The sequence below is a fragment of the Ochlerotatus camptorhynchus genome, unplaced genomic scaffold, assembly GCF_037179485.1.
Source record: "Ochlerotatus camptorhynchus isolate MF236.1 unplaced genomic scaffold, CSIRO-AGI_Acam_v1.1 ptg000547l, whole genome shotgun sequence".
Lineage (NCBI taxonomy): Eukaryota > Metazoa > Arthropoda > Insecta > Diptera > Culicidae > Ochlerotatus > Ochlerotatus camptorhynchus.
Window position 1 is genome coordinate 755,286 of NW_027041030.1, and position 27,053 is coordinate 782,338.

At 42.4% G+C, this 27,053-nt stretch overlaps 1 protein-coding gene across 3 annotated transcripts in view; it reads right to left on the reverse strand.

Annotated features, from left to right (window-relative positions):
• Octbeta2R (Octopamine beta2 receptor) overlaps window positions 1-27,053 on the reverse strand; it is a 414,326-nt gene that overhangs the window by 201,467 nt on the left and 185,806 nt on the right. The window contains exon 1 of one of the 3 annotated variants that reach the window (XM_065236332.1): window positions 16,503-16,558. The exons of the other annotated variants lie outside the window; for them this stretch is intronic. The gene's annotated coding sequence lies outside the window, so the exon portion shown is untranslated. Of the gene's footprint in view, window positions 1-16,502; window positions 16,559-27,053 lie in introns of those variants that run through there. 3 annotated transcript variants of the gene reach the window in all.

The following is a 27,053-nucleotide window of genomic DNA, read 5'->3' on the forward strand; positions in this document are numbered from 1 at the left end:
TTGTCGTCGTTTAGTTGTATGTTTTGATTGATAAATTGACTTCCGTTCTTTTCATGACGTGCTCGGTTTATTTGAAGCGTATTAAGATAGAGCTTGGTGAGCAAAAACAATCTGCTGGCAGCTGGCACATCCATAGTTGTATGCCGATTATTCGAAAAGTTATCGAAATCAAAATCCATCCAAGTAAGCCACCAATCCTATTGGATAGAGGGACTCTGGAACTCTACACCCTTTCGGTTATCCTGGTGGTTTTATTGAGTAAATTTTAATTCTTGAAAAGTTGGCGGAAGAAGGCGACTTCGGCCCTTATGAAATATCAGAGGAGAATTTTGTCTGAGATTTTCAGTCACTCACAAACTTTACGCCTGCCCAACTGAGTGTACTTTTGTAGCATTGCTACTTGCTACATTGCTACCGCGATGAGTGTTCGACGTGAAAACACGTTTCGCATCCATTATTCGAGCGTGCCGAAGAAGCCATCCTATGATGAGCTTCATGACTTTGTTGCTACCGAATTGGGTCTACAATACGAAGAAGTTCTTCGTCTCCAGCCAAGTAAGGTATTTGGATGCACCTTTGTGAAGGTCGTCAACCTAGAGCTAGCACAGATAATTGTAGCAGAACACGACAACAAGCACGAGACCGAAGTAGACGGCAAAACCTATAAGCTTTGGATCACAATGGAGGACGGGGCGGACGGACGGACCTGTCCGAAAGTATCACAAACGAACAAATTACTGAATTTCTCTGCGCCTACGGTGAAGTGCTCTCGGTCACCGATCATGTATGGGATAGCAAATATCGCTTTGCTAGGCGTCCAACTGGCGCTCGCATCGCGCGCATGATGGTTAAGCGCAACATCGAAAGCTACATCACTATCGACGGTCAGTCAACAAGTGTGACATATATCGGACAGCTGCAAACGTGCCACCATTGCAGCGAATTTGTACACAATGGCATCTCTTGTGAACAAAACAAAAAATTGCTTGAGCAAAAAACGTACACGTATGCCAATGTGGCAAAACAACCGGGACCGAAACCAACCGCCCCGAAAGCCTCTGCAACGACGCAGAAAACATCATTCGTCAAACCGTTTGGACCGAAGCCCGGTGAGGGGGGAAAGCAACGAATCAATCCACTGACCCAAAGACCAAGTGCAACTCAACCTGCGCTAACTGCTCCGAAGCTGTCCACACACAACCCTGTCGAGCCGAAACAGGCGAAAACAAACCTTGCCGAACTACTCTCATGGCACCGCCGGCTTTGATAGGTTCAATCAGCAGAATGGTCACACGTCAAACCAGCGATGGAAACGAAACAGATGGGTCATCGACTTCGGGAAGCTACAAGCGCTGAGGTGGTCGTCCTCCAGGCAAAAAGCAACGACATGACGATGCAAACGAGGAGGTAGACAACGAACTATAATGGATCTCAGCAGCTATAATATCACCTCGATTAATATCAACACCATCACCAACTCACCAAAACTCAACGCACTACGAACTTTTCTACGAACGATGGATATAGACATCGCACTATTGCAGGAAGTAGGGAACGAGGAACTCAGCTTGCCTGGCTACAACGTCGTGTGCAATGTAGATCACTCACGAAGGGGGACGGCAATAGCACTGAAAGAGCACCTGCAATTCTCAAACGTCGAGAAGAGCTTAGACGGACGGCTGATTGCACTATGGGTGCAGAACACTACAATATGTAACGTTTACGCTCCATCTGGTACGACCCTTAGAGCGGAGAGGGAGCGTTTCTTCATCAATACTCTCGCTTAATATCTCCGACATCGCACAGAGCACACATTGATAGCTGGCGATTTCAACTGTGTTCTACGGCAACGTGATGCAACGGGATACAATCACAGCCCCGCTCTCCTCGCAACCGTACAGCAGCTGCAGCTTCTCGATGTTTGGGAACAACTCTGTCCAAATATACCGGGCTACACGTACATTACACACAACTCATCTTCTCGCCTAGACCGTATGTACGTTAGCCAGGGTCTACGAAGTCAGTTGAGAACAGCTGATGCGCATGTTTGCTGTTTTTCTGACCATAAAGCCGTAACAACGCGAATTTGTCTTCTTCAATCAAGCCGCGAACCTGGTCGTGGTTTTTGGTCGCTACGTCCACACCTGTTGACAACAGACAACATTCACGAGTTCCAGGTACGCTGGCAATACTGGACCCGCCAGCGTCGAAGTTACCCCTCATGGATGCAGTGGTGGCTGTCGTGCGCTAAGCCTAAAATAAAATCATTTTTCCGTTGGAAATCAAAGGCTGCTTTCGACGATTTTCATCAGGAACACCAACGCCTATATGGAGAATTACGGCGAGCGTACGATGGCTACTACCAAAACCCTGCGATGTTGTCAACAATAAATCGCGTAAAAGCAAAAATGTTGTCACGCAAGCATTCATGCGCGTAAACGAGTCCTTCATCTCTGGAGAACCGATCTCAATGTTCCAGCTGGGCGATAGGCATAGGAAAAAAACAACCATCACACAACTACGAGACAACGATAACCAACTCATCGATGATCCTGGTGCGATCGAACGACACATGCTTGGCTTCTACCAATCGCTATACGCTGCGGGTGAGACGGAAAGAGCAGCAGCAGACACATTCGAATGCGAGAGAATGATCCCTGAAAACGACCCGGTAAGTGAGTCCTGTATGAATGAGATAACTCCTGCTGAAATATACACAGCCATCAAGACTAGCAGCTCGAACAAGTCTCCCGGAGGAGACTCTTTGCCACGAGAGTTCTATCTCAAAACTTTCGATGTCATCTGGAGAGAAATCACACTCGTCATAAACGAGGCACTTTCAGGTAACTTCCCAGCTGATTTTGTTGACGGTGTGATCGTACTTGTGAAGAAGAAGGGAAACGATCGTTCAGCGCACTCTTATAGACCAATCTCATTACTCAACTTTGATTATAAAATCCTCTCTTGTATTCTTAAACAGCGTGTGGAGAGCGTGATGAGTACCCACCGAGTGGTCAGCGAGAGCCAAAAATGCTCTAACTTCGGCCGGAATATATTTCAAGCTACCCTTGCTTTGAAAGATCGAATCGCACGACTGACCAAATTTAAACAACGTGGTTTACTGGCATCATTCGATCTCCGTCACGCTTTCGACGCAGTGATGCCACATTTTTTCGAAGTTCAATCTGCATTTTCATCGCAAAAAATCTTTTTAATCTGTATCTGGCTGACAAAAATCTGTAAAAAAAATCTGTATAATTTCTATATTATAGTCTCAGTAGGGATTTACGTAAATCTCTATTGAGCAAATTCATAGTTCAGAAGGAGTTTGTTCAACGTTTAGAATCATGAAAAATTACTAAAGTTTGCTTTCTAAAGAATTTGTTTATTTTAAAAATCTTGAAATCCTACAATCTTGATTTTTTGTAATGTTTTGTATCTCTTCTACTGTCTACTAAAATACAAAACATTAACTAACAGTTGTAAGTGACAAATCTGTTTCCGACTGAAAATTTCCTTAATGAAGTAACTATCACAATTCCCTAGAATTTAATTTATTTATGTCTCAGATTACCCAAACCGTTATCTGGACATTTATGAACTTAAAGAACTTTTACAGGAAGTTTAGTCGAATTGCATGCAATATTCTTTATTTATGTAATTAAGATTTTTAAATATAAAAAATATCCAGTTGATTCTTCGACTCACAAACTGTAATCAACTACTTTGTTGGTTTTCTAAAATGGCTTCTTTACCGAGTTTGTCACGCTAATTCGAGCAAAAAATTACGCCCTCCCCCCTATCGTGACGTTTTTCCTATACCTAATGCATTGCTTGTCACAAAATCTTAAACCCCCCTCCCCCTCCCCCTTAGAGCGTTCAGAACAACTGAACATCAGAAGTCCATTCGAATGATTCCAAGTCCATTCGAAGCTAAAACAATAATAATTTTTTTAGTTAAAATACGATTTGGGTTTGATGTGAGAGTGAATTCAAGCTACTCGTGGAAGAAACGATTATTCATCGGAATTAATAAATATAAAAAAAAAAAACAATACAAAATATATTCCCTTTATTTGAAAAATCTGTATATTTTTTAAAAATCTGTAATCTGTAAATACAGATATCTGTATCAAAATATTGAAAAAAATCTGTATGATTACAGATAAATCTGTATATGTGGCATCACTGTTTCGACGTAGTGGACCGGTCGTTTCTTTTTCGTAACATGTGCTCGCTCGGGTTCAATCCGAATCTCGTTCGTCTACTAAGCAAAATCGGAGATTTGTCGTCCTCTCGCCTGTTGATAAACGGGCATCTCTCGGAAGCATTCCCCATCGAGCGATCGGTTCGCCAGGGGGACCCTCTCTCCATGCATCTATTCGTCCTCTATCTACACCCATTGATGAAGCGGCTCGAGGAGATATTATGTGGACCTGATCTCGTTGTTGCATATGCCGATGATGTGTCGGTGATCAGCACATGCCTGGCAAGAATGGAACTGATACGTGAGACATTTCAACATTTCGAACGTGCCTCTGGTGCAAGGCTGAGCCTAGAGAAATCTGCGTCGATATCAGTGGGCTACACTGACGTCTTGCCACTCAGAGTGCCGTGGCTTCGGAACGAAAACACCGTTCGTATTTTGGGGGTGACTTTCGCTAACTCGATACGGCTGATGAACAAGTTAAACTGGGATGAGCTTGTCGGTAAATTCTCTCGGCAGATTTATCTCCACTCTCTCCGTGCTCTCACCTTGCACCAAAAAGTGATTCTGCTCAACACATTCATCACGTCAAAGATATGGTATCTCGCATCTATTCTCACACTAACTGCCGCTCATAGGCAAAACTGACTTCTACGATGGGAACCTTTCTGTGGCGAGGCATCGCAGCAAGAGTTCCAATGCAACAGCTCGCGCGTAGCAGAGAAGCAGGTGGCTTGAAACTGCACTTGCCAGCTTTAAAGTGCAAGGCGCTACTACTTAATCGACATGTGAATGATATCGCTTCCCTTCCCTTCTATAGGTCCTTTCTCACTAACCAAAATCCCACCCCTCCCGCAGATTGTCCTTGCCTCAAACTTATCCTTTTAAATCTCCCAACACTCCCTCCGCAAGTCCAACAAAACCTTACCGCCGATAGTATTCATAACCATTTCATCGAACAAACGGAAACACCCAAAGTTACTCGTGAGTATCCAGCAGCAAATTGGCGGCAAATCTGGACAAATATAACCATGCGACAGCTGAATTCAAGTGAAGGAAGTGCCTTATTCTTGTTAGTCAACGGAAAAATTGAGCACCGAAAACTGATGTACCGAATGAACAGAACCGATGGTGAAAACTGCCTACACTGTAACGCTGCCTGTGAAACACTGCAGCACAAGTTCAGTGAATGCGTACGCGTGGAGCCAGCTTGGAGACTGCTGCAGCGGAAGATAACGATTATACTCAATGGATGGCGTACACTCTCGATAGAAGAACTATTAAGGCCTCAACTGGGGAACATAGAAAGAACCAAAAGACATAGAATACTCAAATTGTTCATAAAATATGTCACTTTTGTTATGTTGTGTAATAATGTTATTGACATAGCCTCATTAGAATTCGAATTAGATATCGAAGTTTGAATAATTATTTTGTAATTACTTTTTAAACTTTCTGAAGAATAAACAAATTTTACAAGTAAACAAAAAAAAATTGAATAAACCAAAAATTCCGTGCGTTTTGTGCACGTAAATGCGTAATTTTATCATCATAAAACGAGGCGCTTCCGTGATGGGAAAAGTGGTTTCCCAAACACAGTCACTGAATATTGATGCCTAACACTGAGCATGCCAGAAGGTACCCATCTTTATGCCTTTTGGTGCAAATTATAAGCCCCTCCTATTAAGAGCATTATGACCAAAAAAACCTTGCCAAATTCTTTTAATAGAAGAGGCTTAAAATTTGCATCAAAAAGTTTAAACGTAGGTACCGCCCGGTCGGCTCATATTCTGTGATTGATGTGTTTTCCCTAATACGGGAAATGGCTCTAATGGATCTAAGATTGGGCCCATCGCTAAAAATCTGCTATTTATTAATTTTATCTAGATGAACGCGTCTTTGGGACGGTACTTACAGATATTTTTGGTCACTATTGAAAATTTAGTCGATTGCTGAATTTATGTATGGGCCCGAATTAGGGGTATTTAGGCCGACATTACATCCGTTTTCCCTACATATTTCATTTCCGCTCCGCTATCATTTCCAAAAACATCGAGGGAAAATTTCCACAGTATTGTTCTTAACTAGCTGCCAAGCTTCCAACCCAGCGGTCCTTTTCAGGACCATAAATGACTAATAAAATAGTAACCTAAAGAGTAAGAGCTTGAATCCAAGACATATCGACCAGGATTGGCTTGTACTACATGGACATGGACAGAGCACCTTAAAAACAGAACTCTCAAATTGCTTCCGAATTTCAACCTATCAAAATTTTTCACTGATAACGAGTTAAGAAATCAATTTAATATTTACTATACTTTTGCTGTGACATCATAACCACCTTTCGTAATCCTACGTCAAATTTTCTAAGGTCGTGTCTTGGATACAACCTCTTACTTTTTTATGAACCGGATGCCGCCATCTTAGAGTACAAAATGGTGTCATGCATGGATTTCCAGTTCCTACACGTCACTTCGTTTCCATAAATTCCCATATTGTGGAGTATTTGACATTATTTTCAAAAACCTTTTTTAACGCAGTCCCAAATAACAAGGTGGTTTTGACGTAGGACTACGTGTTTCATTTCTATACTGGGGGTATACTTTGTGAAAACCGAAAATGGAACGTGTAACAAATTATGAAAGATTTTGAACATTAATAACTCAGCTGCTTCTGGACCAATTTCAATAATGTTATCGTCAATCGATCAAAAATCTTCCGACGCATAACATTGCTTCCGCATGATGATTTTTAACGTGAAAGTATTAGAAAAGTGGTAATGTCAAGCATTGTCCAATGTACTTAGCTTAGCTTAGCTTAGCTTAGTCTGACTGCACGTATCGATAGTTGCACTCCGTGATTGATCTGAACCAGTGAAATTGTACAAAGAATCAACTGAATGGGGCTTGGGAGTAACCTGCCATTCTAAGTGTACATGTTCCAGTGACTCCTACCTTTAAAGATCAATAACGTTACCGGCCACGTCCTTGCAATCAGGTGGGAGAGGGAAGTTAGTGTGTGACTTTTGTTGTTTTGGGACCGTGTTTACCTCTGCATCCCACAAAAGTCACAGGAAGGAGGTTTTGTTAGTGGGTTAGGTTCGTTGGATCAGGATTCACCTTGATAAGTGATGCGATCTTTTGTTTTGTGTAGTTATTTATAAGTGTTTTCGATTTATGCTCTAAACAGCCGGCTGTCTAGAGATGTAGATCATTATTAGATGTGTGTATACCGATTTAAACCAACAATAAGGATACTGTTGGGGCCACTCACAAAGTGTGATGATGGTTTATTTTATTTTATCAATGACCAAAATAATTAATTATAAGCGGTTTGAACCGATTTAAACCAAAAGCAAGGATGCTGTTGGGGCCACTCACAAAGTGTGATGGTGGTTTACTTGATTGAATATAAAATAATTATTAGAACCGATTTGACCCGATTTAGACCAACGGCAAGGATACTGTTGGGGCCACTCACAAAGTGTGATGATGGTTTATTTAGTTCGGAAGAAAATGAATATGTATACTTCTTTTTTTTATATAATAGAACGAATTTGTACTGATTCAAACCAAAAGCAAGGGTTCTATTGGGGCAACTCACGAAGTGCGATGGTGGTTTATACTATAAGGGCATAAAACAAAATCAAGAGCCATTTCGGTTTCCATAGCTTCCTAGACACTCGGCCGCAAAATAATCTTATCCGACGGAAACGTCTCGATCATCGCGCGATTTACCGTATTGAATGTCAAGCATTGTCCAATGTACAAATAAAAAGTTATAATGTTATCACTGTTTTCATGAAATAATCGTTCTTCCCAAACCCAGTCCTCATAATCGAGTACCACTTGGTTGCACATCATTCTTAAAAAGATATAAAAGAGCGCTGCTGTATGGCATTAGCTCATTTTCGCAATAGCAGCAGTAGGAAGGTGGTGGCTAGTCCACTCCTTCACACCTAACAAGCAACAATTGACTGGTCGTGGCAAAGGAGGAAAAAATCTGGTAAAGGAGGCGCAAAGCGTCATCGCAAAGTTCTTCGAGATAACCGCCATCGGTCGTCTGGCTCGCCGTGGTGGTGTCAAACGTATCTCCGGTCTTATCTACGAGGTGTGCTGAAGGTGTTCCTGGAAAATGAGGTCCGTGATGCTGTCACCTACACTAAACACGTCAAGCGTAAGTGACCTCTTCAATAAAACGGCCCTTTTCAGGGCCATCAAGCTTACATCAGTAAAGAGTTGGAATAGAATTTACCTGTGCTTGTTTGTCCATATTCAGAACCACAAGCCCCCAACGACCACACAAAATGCTCTCCAGAGTTGTAATCTTGTAACCAAACTTGGAAGCAGGGATGCAAGTGATTTTGATTGATTCTCTTAATCAACTTTCTCTTTGAAAAAAATTGAGTTGAGATAATAGCTAATTGATCAATTAAAAGAACTAAATGCTCTTCACATTTATTCAGTCCACTAGCGGTCCTATGTCAAGCTTCCGTTCGTGCCCCTAGGCATAGACCCTTCTTCTTTTTACGCACTAATTCGATTTACGAACCCCCGGTATGTAAATGGAGGTTCCCGTGTATTAGGGAACTAATTTTGAGCAGATTTCCAAGGTAGTTGTAAATTAATTTCAAATGGAAGAAGGAGAACTCAAAGGAAATATTGAAAATAATTGAATGACAATTTCAAGAATAATTCCAAGTAACACGCATGTAATTTTTATATTAATTTATTAATTTATTATTACATGAGATGCCTAAACATAGTTATTTTTTCGTTTCGTCCCTAATTATTTATTTTTGCCACCCAAACCACCCTTTGACCAATTTGAGTGATGTTGGATATATTGTAAAAATAATATTTGCATCGGCCTTATTATTATAAAGCAAAGTTTACTTTCTTCATACCAGAAACTTCATAACCGATGAACATTCGATTGAAAACAGAAAATCTTCACCTTGTTTCATTCATTCAAACCTCACCCATCCACCCATCCCATCCAAAGGCACTGCTGGGAATGTAATCAATACAAACCCCCCAAAACTATTCTCACCTCCACAAGCGTGTTTATAACCGCAGTCACGCACTTGTTAGAGCTGCCGCTGCCGGAAGCTACTTACGCGCTTATAACGCATCGTCGAGCAGATGGCAGCTAAGCAGTCAAGTCGTTCCCGGCCGTGAAGGTCGCATTTTTCATCATTCTCTTCCATTTGCCCACACCTCGCACGGCATGATTAGCCGACGATGGGCGACGCATTATGGTTGGATTAAGGGGGTAATTCCTAGCATTATCTCCAACCACCACCAGCGGTAGCACGTTTCAGATTGAGTTGTGTTTGTTTTTCTGTAGTCAGTAAGCCAGTAAGCTGAATCGCTGCTTGGGTTGTTCTGACTGGCAGTTTTGTAAACTGACGTACTGAGAATCGTAATTTACATAGGGTTCTTGGAATAACTTTCTCATGCTTTGTTTGGTTTTTTAACTTTAATTTAATCAATTCTTTGGATCTCCATACTGGATGAAAAGGGATACCGCTTAGGAATTAGTTCCAAAGGCAAAATCACCTCATGGATTGCGGTTTCCGAGACGATATTATTATCAACCGGAGGGAGAAAGTAATCTCAGAATTCTCTCTGTAGCTAATCCCCTCGAAGAACATATTGGAAAAGTTCCTGGCCATGTAGCACATTCTCGCCATAAACTCTTTGAACCCAGTTGAATCTACATGATACCACCTGTGATCGGTTCAATGTAAGCAAGACGACCAACTCTAAAGATGGATCAAATAGTAAATCTCTTCGCATTGCCGGTAAGTAAACTTTCCCCTAAGCTTTATTGCTGTTTCGAGTCAAAGTTTGCGATGGAGAAGGGTGTGCAATTTACAGATGAAGTTGATAACTTCAGAGTATTGAGATTTTCAATTTTAAAAGTTCAATGTTGATTATGAATTAATGATTTTATTTAATGAATAATTTATCGAGATTAGCACATATTAATGACTTAAGCTTAAGCTCCATTAGCGAAAGCTTTCCTCCACAATTGCATAAGCAATGCATGTTCATTAATTTCAATTGCGCTTTGATGATTTATGTGCAACATTGTTGCAACAAAATAGCCTTAGCTGCTCGAAACGTGTGAAGCGATAGACGGAATGGCATTCGAATAGACACGAATCGTGAAATCTTCAACTGATGCGCTCGTGGCGAGCTAAATTGTGCTCGACACGCTATAAAAATGATTGTTTGAATACCGTTGACTTTGTTACATCGCACTCGCAAGAAGTAATCTGAGAATTTAATACCTGGGGCTTCCAAGGGGTTGAACTCGCTTTACCTGAAAAAAATAAAAGAAAATAAACAATTACTTCAAATTTCAAACTTCATAAAACTAAACAAATAGTCAATGTTTCATCGCAACTGGTGTCAATTTCCAATTGCCACTAATCAATTTACCGCAATTGACCCTTCGATCGAAAGTTTAACCAGTACTGATTAGAACCGATACGTGTACCACCTCCTGTTGACTAATGTCACATCACTCCGAACAACTGCCACGGCTGTTAAATTGATTGAACAAAAAATGCGATCTTGATTGGTGTTCTTCCACGCCCCTCCCCCACCCGAGTGAAGTTCTCACTCGGAACAGTGCATAAACATAAACGCCCCAACCAGATGATGGCATCTTCATACCTACCTACACAATCACCACAGAGGCACAGAGAGTGGTGATGCACTTTTTCAGCCCGCCTCCATCCGCTCCCCAGTCTCCCGATCGATTCCACAAACGATTGAATTGGATGGTAACGCTCCGCAGCGATGTGCCTCCAGTTCAATTGTCGACTGACTGCGGACCGGGGTCCCATAAATTCATTGACGTTTGTCGTCGTTCACTCCAGCTAGGTTTCAGTAGGTGTAGGTACGTACGCTAGCAGTTAGTGCTACCTCTCGGGAGAATGGATGGAACAAATAAGACTCAGTTGTACAGGGAAATTGAGGCACATGACTTTCGGAATCGTAATTGCAAATCATGCTCGACGCTGCTCCGATGCTCATCGTTGTTGGCGTCGTCGTCGTCGTCGTCGTCGTCGTCAGTTGGAGGTGATGTATTGACTGATTGGTGGTTGAAGTGATTGATTGAAAATGCAGGCGTTTGTGGGACGAATTGGGGTGGGAAAATTTGAAGAGGGAATCTCAAAACATTATTCGATAAAAAATACAGTGATCGATAAGAGTACAGAGTGTCGTATGTTTTCATAAACAAGTTTGGTTGAAGTTGGATTCTCCTATCAGAAGCATCTTAATAATACTTTCATTCAGATGATGGGGCCTCCCATAGCTGAGTAGGAAAAGGCGCAGCTACAAAGCAAGACCATGCTGGAGGTGGCTGGGTTCGATTCCCGGTTCGGTCTAGACATTTTTCGGGTAGGAAAATTTCTCGATTACCCTGGACATACAGTATGATTTTACTTGCCACACAATTATACCAATGCAAAAATGGTACAGGCATCGAAAGCTCTCAACTAATAACTTTGGAAGTGCAATTAGAGCACTAATTTGAGAGCACGCAGCAAGCTAATGTGCGATAAGCAATAAGCTTGGAATGCAAAGAAAAACAAACCCCTGTTGACTTCGGAGAAAATGACATGAGTACATAAATTAAACTTTTCACATTTTCTATTTTGTAGTGCTGGAATTTCGGTTCAATTTAATTACAAACGATCCATCCACTCAAGGTATGCACACTCTTGTACTTGTACTATTAAGAGATTAATTTTAAGAACTTTTAGCACAGCAAAACAAGTGTTCGGCCTGCCTCAAGTTTCTAAACCAGAGATTGGAAGTGTTGCAGAAGACTGAACTTGTGTCCACTTTGTATGAATATGCTATAATGTGGATCGATTTTAGGAATATTTACCACAATGATTTGCTGCATAGTGTACCGGATGAAGGAACCTCATAGTCACACTTATCGTTCGAAGAAACGTGCAGCAATGATAAGAATGGTTCCAATGACACTGCACTATGGCTAGACAAGAGTTGATTCACTTACTCTAATGAACACAGGGTTTGATATCCACTGGGGAAACCGTTGGGAGGTGAAACCTGGATTGACAATCGGGAGAGAAATCATCGCCGAAAATTTCCCGTATTGCTACCAGAGTTGCGACCTATCACAATCACGATCTTCAAACAGCTGATGGTAGTAACGCTTAGTACATTCCTATCAATGTGCATGTCAAAGCACTCCCCATGATCATCCATCAAGTTGACGAAAGAAGTAAAAAGCAACTTGTGAATCTTCGGTGTTGATCCATCACCGATCTGGTAATTCCCGACAATCACGACACTCATCTGTGCTCGTTTTGAACCAGTTACTGTTTTGCTTGCTTATGTGAGTGTGTTGGTGAGTGAGCCCAACAGCTTCCGTTTAATTTTGCTAGCTTTGTTTGTAACTTACACAGTCACGCTTGCCGAGACGAACTTGGAATGCCTAGGCATTGTTTTCATTTTCTTCTGTCGTTTCCCATTTTCTCATCATCGTACTGGAGAAGTCTTCACTGTTTTCGTTATGCTTTACATCATCAGCAGCGAGTGTTACGTTTTGCCTTATTGATGATTGTTTGTTCGCCGTGGCTCTACATCTCACTGCTTGACAAAACGTTCTGTCAGCGATAGTCGGTTGATGTGTTGACGAGTGTCGAGTGAGTGTCATAATATTTTGCATTGCTACGATTGCTACGATTTGGTGGAAGCTCGTACGGTGTACAAGCAGTGTTCTCCACTTGATTCGTTGTTCTTCAGGGCTGAATAGGGTTGCCAAAATTCAAGCGCTGACAGAGGGAAACAATTGGAGACATGTTTCGGGAAGCACCAATCCTGCTGACCTAATTTCACGCGGAATCGCTCTGAGGGACATTGACGAGAACGACTTATGGTGGCATGGGCCCACCTGGTTACATGATCTTCCCGGAGAATGACCGAAAAGAACTGGAAACCCACCAGACGAAGAATTAAAACGACGACGCAATGTGGTGGTTTGCTCTTCGTCGATGGAAATGGAGTTCGTTTCGGATTGCTTAGAGCATCTCCACCGCTAGTTCTCATTTCGGTCGTTAAATGAAGCTCCCAATCGGTCTCTATTTAGTTTAGCAACCCGAAAAAATTAGATCTCCCACCACTGCACAGTGGGGATTTTGGCAAAAAAATTTACCCCAAAAGAATTTTTGGGGTAAATCAGACGCTAAACATGTATTTATTTGTCCGTACACAGTATTAAAACAAGCACATTTGATGCTTGGAATCCTTTTTACAGCAAGAAAACCTAAATCTCGTGTTAGCATTTCAGCGGCAGAAACTGTTCAGTCATCAGAAATCTTTCAAAAAAAGTTAATTGTTTTGATATGAGATACCGGGCAAAATACGCTCAAAACATGCATTTGAATCAGTTTTGTCCTTTAGACTATTGTAATCCACTTTCTGAGCATTTCTTCTTTTTTTTAACCTTGAGTTTAAGTTCGGAAAACTTTTATATTTCATTCAAGTCTGTCAAATCTGACTTAGTTGATCCCATGCTCTCGTATAAATGTTATCAATAGTTTTTAAAAGGCACAAGACAAATAGGCTATTTCTTATAAAAGGTACTGACTATTTTAATCAGTGAAGGATCATATTGGGAGAGAACTACAGTAAATATGGGATGTCAGGGCAAAATAGGCTCCACACATGCACTTATCACCGCGTGCGCCGATTGAAAATATAAAGAATAAAATTCTTGACATTTTTCTCAAAAGAAAACATATGTTACAATGTGTGGTTTGAGCGGCAGACAATTTCAAGCCTTTTTGCTACCAAAATCCCTACTGTGCGCTGGGTTGGTTTAATTGTAGAAACTCAAACTCCCACCGCGGGTTTCCAAATGACATCTTCATCAAGGTGACTACTAGAGTGATGCAAAATTTGAAATTTTCGCTCCACAATACTTAAACAATTCCAAACTGGATCCTGACTAACCTCTCAAAATTTGAACCCATTTGGTGATAAACTGAGATGGCACAAACCATTTGAAGTTTGTATGGGAATACCAAGATTTTTGTCCATGTCTATCTAATAATTCACCATATCGGTCTGCTTCAAAAACTTTCAACTGTACTTGTAGGAAATTTTCCCAGCTATAACTTTGCTGAAGACCACAATGCAAGGATCGCAAGTTATCAATGGTTCAATGTGCTGATGTCTTATGATCATGCTCAATCAACTGCTCAGCAGGCAACATTGGTGTTTCTGGGGCGTTGAATAGGACACAAAAGTCATGGCTACTATGTCACACTGCATAATACAGTGTTGCCTACAGACACAGAACAGAAGGGGAACTGCAAACAAATCGGTAAATCAAAAATGGTTCGTTTTTCTACTCAACATGCGATGTGTTGTGGTAGCGTTCCACACGGGCTTTCTATGTGCACTCACACTATCATAGCATGCTGCCTATCTTAACTGCAGACAGAAGATGCCTTCTACCGCTAGGTGCGCTAGTGTTCGCAAATGACAAGTGGAGCCACTTTCTGATCCGAAGTTCCACTGCTGTGCTACAGAGCAGCTGCTTTATCATGTCATAAGTTTACCAATCTCTTAAATACTTAATAGCTTTTTCCTGCCTCGTTTTACATAGAAACGATCTTTAGCAAAGTTGTAGCCGAGAAAATTTTCTATAAGAATGGCTATCAAACTGTTTCGCAGCTCAATATAAAAAAAACTAGAAGGCAATGAACAAAAAGTTGAAATTTCCCATAGTAATTTACATGTAAACTTCAAATGGCTTGTGCGAAGTCTGTTTCTAACCAAATGAGTTGTAACTTTGGGAGGCTATTCAGGACCCGATTTGAAACCATTTAACCACTGTGGAGCGAAAAAGTCAAATTTTGCATCAGTCTAGTGACTACATATAGGTATTTTAATGTGTCAAATTCATGATTCAGTTTTGTAGGATCTCCTCGCCCATACAGTGACAAAGCTGTATCACCATGTTCTAATCACCATGGTTTTGATTTATTTTGTAGAGGTTTTGTTTTGTTTTTGTTTTGTGATTGTCGGAGCAGGAAGAACCAAAATAAGTTCCCAGAAAAAGTTTTTTGTTCCGGTAAGTATATGTGAATAATTGTTGTTTAATAAAATGTTTTTTTTGTTTTAGGAACATAAACATAACTTTTACTTAACTTAAACTTAGATATAGCATAGCTTTAACTTATCTTTAACATAAATTTAACTTAACTTCAACGTAACTTTAAACTTTAACTATAACTTACTTTAATAAAACGTTAACTAAACTTTAACTTAACCTTCATAAAACTTTAACTAAAATTTGACTTAACTTGATTTAAACATTAACTTAAATTTAACTCACCTTCAACACAACTTTCACTTTAACTTAACTTTAACTTTAACGCAACTATAACATAACTTTAGCAAAGCTTTAACTTAACTTTAACTTATCGGTAACTTAACTTTAACCCAACTATAACTAAACCTAATTTTACTTTTAACTTACCTTTAACTTAACTTTAACTTTAAAATTACTTAATTTTAACAGAACTTTAACTAAACATTAACTTTAACTTAATTTTAACATAAGCTTAACTTCACATTAATTTACATTAATTTGACTTTAACATAATTTTAACTTATCATTGACTTAACTTTAACCTAACTTTTACATTCCGTCGGGATCAGTCATCGGATTCTCCATCAGGATCAGCCTATCGGAATCCCCATCGGGATCTGGCTATCGGCATCCCCATCGGGATCCGACTATCGGCATCCAGGGTTACTTCCACTCACTTGCTATAAAAAGATGTTTTTTGGAATTATGAAATCATGAAATAGTATAATGTTAGTTAGTACTTGTTAGTTACAAGAAGAGGTCATGAAGTATATGTTTGACACATAAAATCTGTCAATATTGCTTTCAGTGCGTCACGACCAGCGATTTTACGACTCGTGAGCGCTCACTCAGAGTGCCGTCAACGGAATCCCCATCGGGAAACCGTCTACAGAATCACCATCGCGATCCCGTCTACGGAATCCCTCATCCTTCTACTTTCACTTTTATATCAGTAAAATTTAACTAATCCTTAAGCGAACCCCACACGGTAAGAAATATTGTCAATACTTACAAGTATTGAAAATAATATTGATGATGTGAATACAGAAATATTGTCAATACCGATGTATTGTCGTCAATATAAAATGTATTGACAAAACGATTATTGTCAATACAAACTGTTGTGTAGGGTTCACTTTACCTTTATCTACTCCCTTTTGGGATCCGGCATTGGTTCCTTTTCGGATGCACTTTCCTAAAACAAAAAAAAAACATTTTATTAAACCACAATATACTTACCGGAACAAACAAATTTTTTGGGAACTTATTTTCGTTGCTCTTTTTCCGACCACAAAACAAAACAAAACACTTCGGCGCGCTTTTTTGTTCTGCTGTCAAACAAAATAGCAACCCATCTCGGGTTGCAACTCGGTCTTCAAATTTGAAGACCCGCCACTACTCGGGAGTGCGTTCACGGTTATGTTGCTATTTGGCACACCCTTTTAGCACCCCGCGGTGGGAGTCGTTACAACCTATGGGTGGCTAAAATGGGTATTAAATCCCGTTTAGCGCCCTGCGGGGGAGATGCTCTTAGTGAAGTTCTCACCATTTACTAGGCTGAGGCTGATTCGCGCTTACTGGCTACGCTTCAAGGATAACTTACGGTGTCCAGAAGAACAAAGACGGACAGTTTTCCAATCCACTCGTGAGCTGAACCAAACCGAATGGGTGATCATCCGAAAGGTGCAAGCGGAATCATTCTCGGAGGTGATCAAGCATCTGTCATCAGGCTCTCCTGTTCGTCGAAATTGTTCCTCGCGGTGGTTTAACTCTCGAATCGACGAAAATGACATCCTGCGAGTTGGTGCTCGACTAGCGTACTCCGAGGAATCACAACAGATGAAACATCCGATGGTTCTACCGACTAAACATCTATTCACGGAATTGGTTCTTCGCTATCATTGCCACAAACATCTCCACGCTACGACCCCAACTACCTTTTGGTACGGTTCGGCAACTAAATATATTGGCCACAAGGTGGTAGAAATCTTGCGCGGAAGGATGTTTGTCAGTGACAGCATTGTTTTCGAGCGAGCAGCAATAAATGAGCGAGTTACCGGTTGCTAGAGTTACAGTTTCGAGACCGCTTTCCAAGACTAGTGTCGATTTCTTCGGTCCAGTTTAAATCCGCGCAGGACGTGGACGACAACCAACCAAGGCCTACGTTTCGATCTGCGTGTGCATGGCAACGAAAGTGGTTCATATGGAACTCGTGTCAGCTTTGTCGACGGAACGATTTCTACAGGCTTTGCGGCGATTCTTTGCCCACCGAGGACGATGCACAGATGTCTACTCGGACAACGGGACGAATTTTGTAGTTGATTGTCAGATCCAGGAGTTATTCGCGATGCTAAAAGACAACAGACCGATCGCCCCACATTTCGGGGGATTATGAGGGGCAGCGGTGCATTCTGCGAAGTACCACCTTCTGCGAGTTCTCGGTGGCAATCCAATCCAGTTTCGCAAGAACATTTCGTCACTCTCCTAGAACAGGTGGAGGGATGTATGAATTCGAGGCCATTTACATCATTATCGGACGATCCGCTGGATATTCAGCCATTATCACCTGCACGCTTTCTGACGGGAGGTTCACTTAATGCTATGCCAGATCCAGATTTGAGCGATGTCCAGATGAATCTATCCATGTGGCAATTGATCGAGCGGCAGCTTCAAGATTTCTGCATACTTTAGCGCAACGAAGATTTAACACAGCTTCAAACAAAACATTGGCAGCCTGCAGTCGATATGAAAATTGGACAACTCGTTGCTATTGTTTATCAAATCAATGGAAGATGGACCGCATTCAGAAGCTTCACCCAGGCGACGTTCGAGTCACTCGCGTCGTTACAGTACGGACATAAACCGGTTCGATGAAATGACCGGTAGAAAAGTTGTGTTTACTACCGTCACCAGTTCTTTTCTTTTATTTATTTTCAGAATTTTTCCCGGCCACTTCCAGGTTGGCGAGAATGTCTGCAAGCAGCATGAAACTACGGATGCAGCCAACCACACTGATTAAGCTTAGGTACTCCACGGTACTACCAATCGGTTGAGTGTGGTGGCTAGTAGTAGTGAACCGATTAGCCGCGATCACCCACTGCTACACACGAACAGCATGAGAAGAAGAAGGAGGGAAATGCTAGCGGAGGAAGGGAAAGCAAACTTTCCTGCAGCAGCGGAAACCATTATCTACGAATTCTACGTAGACGACATGCTGAAGAGCGTCGACAGCATCGAAGCAGGAGTGCAGCTATCCAAAGTTCTCATCCACGTCTTAGGAACGGCTGGAATGGCCTTAAGAAAATGGAGCTTGAATTTCCATGAAACCATGAACCATCAAATTATACCATCAAGACACTCAGCCTGAAGTAGGAACCTCGACTGGATGTGATCAGACCTCAGTGAAATCCTGCTATTGAGATCAACAAGAGGACCATATTGTCCGATTTCGCAAAGCTCTCCGACCCCTTAGGCCTGGTTATACTCACGTTAGTCCAAGCCAAGGTGTTTCATCAGCATCTTTGGAGAACAAAGTGTTCCTGGGACGAATCCCTTCCTGATGAGCTTCAAACTTGGTGGTGAGAATTTCGAGATAGTTTGCAAGGATTGAGTCAGCTGCAAGTCCCTCTTTGGGTCGCATTTGGAAGCGATACCATCTCCGCTGAACTATATATGTTTTGCGATGCCTCCAAGAAGGCATACGGTGCCTGCCACAGCATCCTTGCTCACAGTGAAATCGAGAGTAGCTCCACTCAAAGGCCTAGAGACGAAGCGAAAACAAACCTCAATCCCACGGTTGGAATTGTCGTCCGCACTCCCTGGCGTTCATCTGTTCGAGAAGGTCTTCCAAAGTACCAAGATAACAACTCAACCACACTTTTGGACTGACTCGATGATCGTCAAATGCAGGATCGCTTTTCAGCTCTCTCGCTGGAATATGTTCGTGGCCAACAGAGTGTTGAAGATTCTGATCCGAGTCGTAGCTCTCCTTCGACGATTCGTCTACAACTGCAAGAACCGTGAAGGTACCGGGACAGAGCAGAAGCTTTTCACTAGTTGCTAACCCTAGCCCAGCTTTCCTCTCATCGAGTTGCGGAGAAACGGTGAATTAAAGTCTACGTCGAGGATCAACCAGCTCACTCCACGCTTGATAAATGGGTTAATCCTGGTGGGTGGCTGGCTCGTACATGTCGTGTTTGTCTATTCTCATCGCCACTAACAATCATCACAAGCATCTCCATGCTAGAAAACAGCTACTGACCGCCAGCATGCGGGAAAAATACTGGTGAATTACTGCTCGAAACCTAGCACGCATGGTCGTTCATCGCTGCGTGAAATGCTTTCGTGCTCAACATGGCAGACTTACCATCCGAACGAGTAACTCCAGCTCCCTCTTCTTATGGGTAGAAGTGGATTATTGTGATCCGTTTTACATCCAGTACCCGTCGCCGTGTTTTTGTGCCTTGTAGTCCACCGGGAGGTCGTGGGAGACCTCACCAGTCCGGTCTTCGTTGCATGACGTGGACGCCCAGAAATCATTATGTGCGACAACGCAACGAACTTCATCGGGGCATGGCGCGAATTGGGTGAACTACGGGAACTGTTCAACAACCAGGAATTTGCGAAGCCAGTACCTGAAGAGACGGCGATAGACAACTTCAACTTTAAATTCATTCCGACAAAATCTCGAAATTTTGGTGGCCTTTGGGAGGCTGCCATAAAGTCGATGAATGGGCATCTGAAGCGTGCCCTAGGAAACACGGTTATTTCCGAGGGGAGCAACACATCTAAATCTGAATTGTAGATGCTCAAAAAATCTCACACTAGTGAATTAACCTTCGAAAAATCTTCTTTCATTTCGCGTATCTACTGCATCGCGCATCATCTTTTTGCAGGAAATCTCCAGAATTGTCATCAATCTTCTTTCTATCTACTCAGCGTGCAAGCAGCTAGCCATAGCAAAACACAATATTTTCTGCATCGTAGGTAGAGTCGTCCCCCTCGGTTATTTCATCGGATAAAATGGCCACTCTGGTGGCGGAAATTGAGGCCTGCCTGAACTCGAGGCTGACTACGCTACTCTCGAATGACCCGAACGACATGAAAATAATAAGATTCAGGTAAGCAGTGATATCGGAATAAAGACGCGAAACACGCGGAATGATTATAATACAAAGCAAATAACTTTAGGTTTATTTAGTACGAACATTACTCTACGACGTCTGAAATGTAAGCTATGAAAGTTTGACAGATAACATCAGGGGTGTGTGGATTCATGCAGAACATGCAGGGGTGAGTGAAATAGCTTGGAACTGCTTGGGATCGTTGTTCTGGTACTGAGTGAACCAAAAATAATAATGATTTTTTTCGGGACCCAGTGGTCTTAGAGTTCCCTCTATGGTAGTCTTCTCTTCGTGTGCACCCAGTGCAGTTCCATAGGGCAACTTTGGAACTGGCTTAGGAAGCTGACTGCCGAACACAAGTAAGGCCTGGACGTCAATGTCACGTACGCGAAACAACTGATCAATTCTCGGTACGGTTTCTCGGTACGTTTGGCTTCCTCTCCCTTCTTCAGGCGCAGACGGCACTCGAGCGGTGTTGAAACAGCCTTGCAATCGTGCATGTTGAAACGACGAAGCAAATTCTCCAAAAATCCTCTCTGGCTAATCCGAAGAACTCTTCCCACCACGTCCCGGTCAATACTCATGCCGAGAAATGTTCGCACTTCGCCTATGTCCGTCATTTCGAACTCGCTTGTTAGAGAACGCTTCACCACTTCCACAGCCTTCAGTTGACGACCAACCACGAGCAAATCATCTACGTACAACACCAGGATGACTTGGTTGCACCCGGATCCCTTGACGTAGAGGCACGGGTCGCCCACGCTTCGCTTGAATCCCAATCCTTCGACAAACTTGTGGAATCTTGAATTCCAGGCTCGGGAAGTCGGGAGTCGGCACATCAGGTTCTTGCCTCGCACGAATCCTTCCGGCTGGGACATTTAGATCTCTTCCTCCAAATGCCCGTCTTCACATCCATTTGGTGGACTACCGTCCTCTGTTCGTTTGCAACCGCCATCACAACGCGCACGGTGTCCAACCGTGTGACCGAAGAATAGGTTTCTGCGCAATCAAACCAAGCCTTCTGGCTGAATCCACGGGCCACGAGTCTGGCTTTGCAGCGATCTTCCCCGTCCCCTTCGTTGTGTTTTACCTTGAACAGCCACTTGCACGTGATAGGTACTCTTCCTTCGGGTAGCTTGACTAGCGTCCACGTTTGGTTCCTCTCAAGGGAGTCCATTTCCTCGCGGATGGCTGATTCCCACTTGTCCCAATCCGGCCTCTTCTTCATCACCGCCAGCGAAGTTGGCAAGTTGTCCACGAAGCTCGTAGCATTCAACACAAATCCCGTGTAGTTCATTTCGTATTCCTGATGCCATCTCGGCGGCTTCCGTGTCCTTCCGGATTGGCACCCCCGGCAATTCCACTTCCTCTTGCTGTTGTTCTTCGGTAGGTTATTCCTGGATCGTTCTGTCGACACAGCTATCAAACTTGTCTTCCTCAGCGCTTCCGTCCGAATCGTCAGTAGACCCGTCCGAGTCTGCACCCAATCTATCCGAATCCCCGTCTGGAACGGAAACTTCTTCTTCAGCTCCGATTCTAACGAATTGGAAACACATCAGAACCGCACTTTGGTTTCGCATCCGCTTCCGAGCTCGTTTTCCTTTCGTCCTCCACGAAGACAACGTCGTGCGCAATGACGATTTTCTTCTGCTTGGGATCCCATACTCGGTACCCGCAGGGAGCGTACCCCAAGAATACTCCTCTCCAGGACTTCCCATCGAGCTTCTTCCTACGTTCCTTGGGAATGTGGACGTTAACGTCGGAACCGAATGCACGCAGACCACGAACGTTGGGTCGGCGACCCTCCCAAGCTTCGTACGGTGTCTTACCTTGACCTATCGCACTAGCAGGGCTGCGATTCACCAGGAACGCCGCTGTCTAGATCGCAGGAACGATCTTGATCCCCTTCTGCTTGCAGAACTGCCGGAACTCGCGACCGATATACTCGCTGCCATTATCGCAGCGCAACCGAGATATACGCGTTTCGAACTTCGCATTCACTAGTGCTACGTACTCGCGGAAGCTGTCCATCACTTCGTCCTTGGAGTTTATTAGCGAAACGACCGAAGACAACCTTAACAGATAGACCAACTACTTGCATTAATCTGAATTTTGACATAACAACATTCTCTTGATCGTAGTCAACATTTATTTCTCTTCATTCGTGGCTGGATTTTCATTATCGCCTCCGTTGTTGTCAATATTAACATTCATCTTCATTTTGGTGGGGATGATTATTTTCATTTTACACAAACATAGCGCTGTAGGATGTGTCGTGTTAAATTTTGTTCGCATGAAGGACGGATAGTTCCTGCAGGCGATATCCAACAATTTTTTTCCTGCGAATACGTGACAAGGAAGCTACCTCAACATCAACTCACGAAGAGAATTAATTTCTTCTCCATCGATCGCTTTAAGGTGCATTCAGACCTGAGCGAGAGCGAGAGTAGCGGAGCGGACTTCGGTGCGCTCGGCTCTCTGAAGATGGCTTGATTGCTACCACGCCACAGACACACAAGGGCTGCACTTTGATCGATGACGAAACATACGTCAAACTCGATTTTAAGCAGCTTCCCGGTCAAAAGTTTTACATCGCAACTGGACGTGGGATGTGCCAAGAACAGGCTTGGGAATTGTCAACTTCATGACGATAAACTATGTAACAACGACAACAAAAAAAGTCAGTACTCATCTGACAAGCACGATGCAACATACTTCTGCTTGAAAGACTGTTCTACTGGGCCGTCTCTCGACAAAACATTTTCTATTCTTGTCTTTCTCTTATTTGGCTAAGAAACATCTGTTGCGTGACTTTTTCCGTTCTGACTTAGTTGTTTCACGTACGTCGGACGACAAGATGACGGAAACTGTCGACATGGTTATTGAAGAAAAAAGTCTGTCATGTCATTCTTCCATTCTGTCGCGACAAAACTGCTGCTGGTCGTTTTCTAGTAAATGCATGTCGCTTTGCATGCGAGACATAACAAGATAGATATAATTGGAATTGTGTTGTTTTGGCGTGATTGCACCTCGAAGTAGCTTGAATCTTGGCGCTGAACTTCGTGTTTGCAGTGATGGGTATTTTTGGAACGGACACAACTGGAAGCTGCCGAAAATCGATGTTTGGAATCAAAGATGGCGGCGTCCGGTTTTAGAAAAAAGTGGTAAATACTGCCAAATACGTAAATTGTGGGATAACGTCTACAGACCGAAAATCGATGTCCAGTGCCATCTGGAAATTAAAGATGGCGGCTGCCGATTTAAGAAAAAGTGGGAAATACTACCAAATACCCTTCAAAATGTATATTTTCGGAATCGAGATGACTTCTAGAGACCGAAAATCGATGCCCAGCGCCATCTTGAAATCAAAGATCGTGGCTGCCGATTTCAGAAAAAGTGGGAAAAACTGTAAAATCAAGCAGAATATTGCATTAGGTCGTAAGTAACATTGCTCGATTCTCTTCGTCGACTTTCTCTTTCGATAATAACTTGAGCACAAAACCGGTTTTTGTTATGGTTGTCGTATTAGATGCTAGATAAAAGCTTCTTTTATCGATCTGTGAGCTGAAAATACCTGGGAATGTATTTCCATGGCCATGAGGATACAAAGAGAAAGTCGATGAAAAGAATCTGTCAATGTAGCTTAGGACCTAATGCAAAGTTCAGCTTGAAATACTTTACAGTATGGATATTTTCGGCTCAAAGACGACGTGCAGATGCCGAAAATTGGAATGCAGAAATGGCGTCAGCCATCAATTTTCCATCTATTGAAGGGTATTTGACAGTTTTTTTTAAACAGCTTCAGCATAGATTCCAAAATTGCGTCGGACTTTGAGTCTCTACAAATCGTCCCCATTCAAAATATACCCATATTGTGGAGGTATTTAACATTACTATCCAGATTATCTGCAACCAGAAGGTAGGTATCATGGGTATTTGACAGTATTTTCCGCTTTTCCTGTATCCTGTAGCTGCCATTTTGGATTTCAGGTCACTCATTTTCTATTTCTAGATGTAATTCTCTAGACGTCATTCCTTTTCCAAAAAAACTCATATTGAAGGGTATTTGACTGTATTTATATCTTTTGCTGAAACCGGAAGCCACCATGCTGGATTTCAAAATGGAGTCATTGATATTCGACATCTACATGTCGTCTAAAAAATCTATATTATTGGGTATTTGACAGTTTTTCTAAAGTCAATGGCCGCCATATTGCATTACAAAACGGCGTCGGACATAAATGGTAGTACTTGTTCGGAAAATACCCAGGGTATTTGGCAGTTTTTCCGAATATGAGAGCCGGCATCTTGGATTTCAAAAATAGTATCGGACATCGATTCGGCATCTACACGCGTCATGTACCGAAAATATCCATATTTTACAGTTTTTCTGAAGTCACTTGCCACCATCTTGGACTCAAAACTGGCGTCAGACCTCGATTTTTTGGGATGTACGCGTAGTACTTGTTCCGAAAATACCAAAACTTGTTGCTGCTAGGGTGGGGTACCTAGGGGGCTACCAGGACAAACACCTCAGCGGGCTTGGCTAAGCAACGGCCTACCAATGAGGGTGGGTAATTCAACGACCTCTTTTGATGGCTAGCTCGATCTGGAGGGCAATTCTTAGCCTCAAGGTCGGCTGGTGTACTTTACTCGGCAAATCAGACCTCGGATAAGGTGTAGTAAAAAGAAGCTGGTGAAATACAATTTTACCATATATTTCCCTAATTTAACATGGTGTGTGTGTGTGTGGGGGGGTGTGGTGTGTAATACCTGACCGGCCGGTGGCTGCTGGAATTTACTGGTGGGGGTGATGGTGCTGGTGGTGGTGGTCTCGATGACGGTGGCTAGCTTGATGGCGGAAAACAGTGAGGCTGATGAAGACTCGGTGAAAGCGTCTGGCGACGTCGGTCGGTTGGCACAATGGCGGACTCTGGCGAACAAATGTTGGCTATGCTGAGAGTCTGTGGTTCCAGGCTTGGAGATGGCAGACTTGGATTTCACGGGTGTGTGGAGACCTGCTCGGTACCATTTGGGGTGGAACCCAAATCCAAATCTTACCGAGTCCAACCTCGGTATCTTCGAGAGGCCAGTTCTCCACCAAAAGCTACCCTCACAACTAACGGGTCCTGAAGGGCACAAAAGAAACGGTCTTAGGCCCGATTTTCACATGTGACCTTCTTTGATCCCTGTTTCATACCTGACTCCAAGGTTGCAAAGACTCATTTCAGCTAAAACAATGTTTTTCTAAATTATGAAATAATTAGATGCTACGATCAAATTTTGAATTGGTAGGATACAAGAAGAGATTGCAAAGAATGTGTTTGACATATTAAACCTGTTTATTTCACTTCATGAGAGTCACAATCAGCGATTTTTCACAAACTCACTCACTCACTCAGCGATCAGCAAATCGCTGATTGTGACTAATAGAAACCAAAATTTACAGGTTTTATGTTTCCAACGCATACTTTGTAACCTCTTCTTGTAAGTTACAAGTAAAACATGCCATCATACCATCTTTTGGTTTTATTATTCCGAAAAACATTATTTTAGCTGAAATGAGTCTTTGCAACCTTGCCTGACTCTCTCTCTCTATCCACTCCTGCTACTACGACACTCTTACTCTTCTTCAATAAACTTTTAACGGATTTTAGCTTATGCAACTGCTCTTGTTTGAGTTTACTTGGCAAGTGGCGGAAGAAGTTTCCGTGCTACTCGCCGTTCCATTTCTCTGTACTTCTCATACCCATTCTCCTATGTTCCACTGAACTCAATTTGTTGGCTCATCACCTATTCCAGCAGTTGGTAGTAAACTGTGGTAGTGTATAGTGTACTAAAACTAGGGGTATCAAATTGGCAATTATTATTCAAATTTAAATGGACATGCAGAATACGATAAACATACAGAAATGCATCAACAAATGTTACAAACGGTAACAAACTTGCTAGTTTTTCTGAATCTGAGAGCCGCCATATTGGATTTCAAAATATTGTCAAACATATATTTTCGGGATGTACATGTCGAACCCGTTTCGCAAATACCCATATTGTAGAGTATATGACAGTTTTTATTAATCTGAGAGCCACCATGTTGGATTAAACAATGGCGTAAAACATCGATTTCGGTCTCTAAACGTCATCCCGATTCCGGAAATACCCATATTGAATGGTATTTAGTTGTATTTCCCACTTTTTCTGAAATCGGCAGCCACCATTTTTGATTTCAACATGGCGCTGGACAACATTTTCGGGTTTAAGACGTCATCCCGTTTCCGAAAATATCCATATTGAAGGGTATTTGGCAGTATTTCTCACTTTTTTCTGAAATCGGCAGCCGCCATCTTTGATTTCAACATGGCGCTGGACATCGGTTTTTGGTCTCTAGACGTCATCCCGAATCCAAAAATATACATATTGAAGGGCGATTTTCAGTATTTCCCACTTTTTCTGAAACCGGAAGCCGCCATCTTGGATTTCAACATGGCGCTGGATATAGATTTTTGGTATCGAGACGTTATCCCGATTCCAAAAATATACATATTGAAGGAAATTAACATTATTTCCGG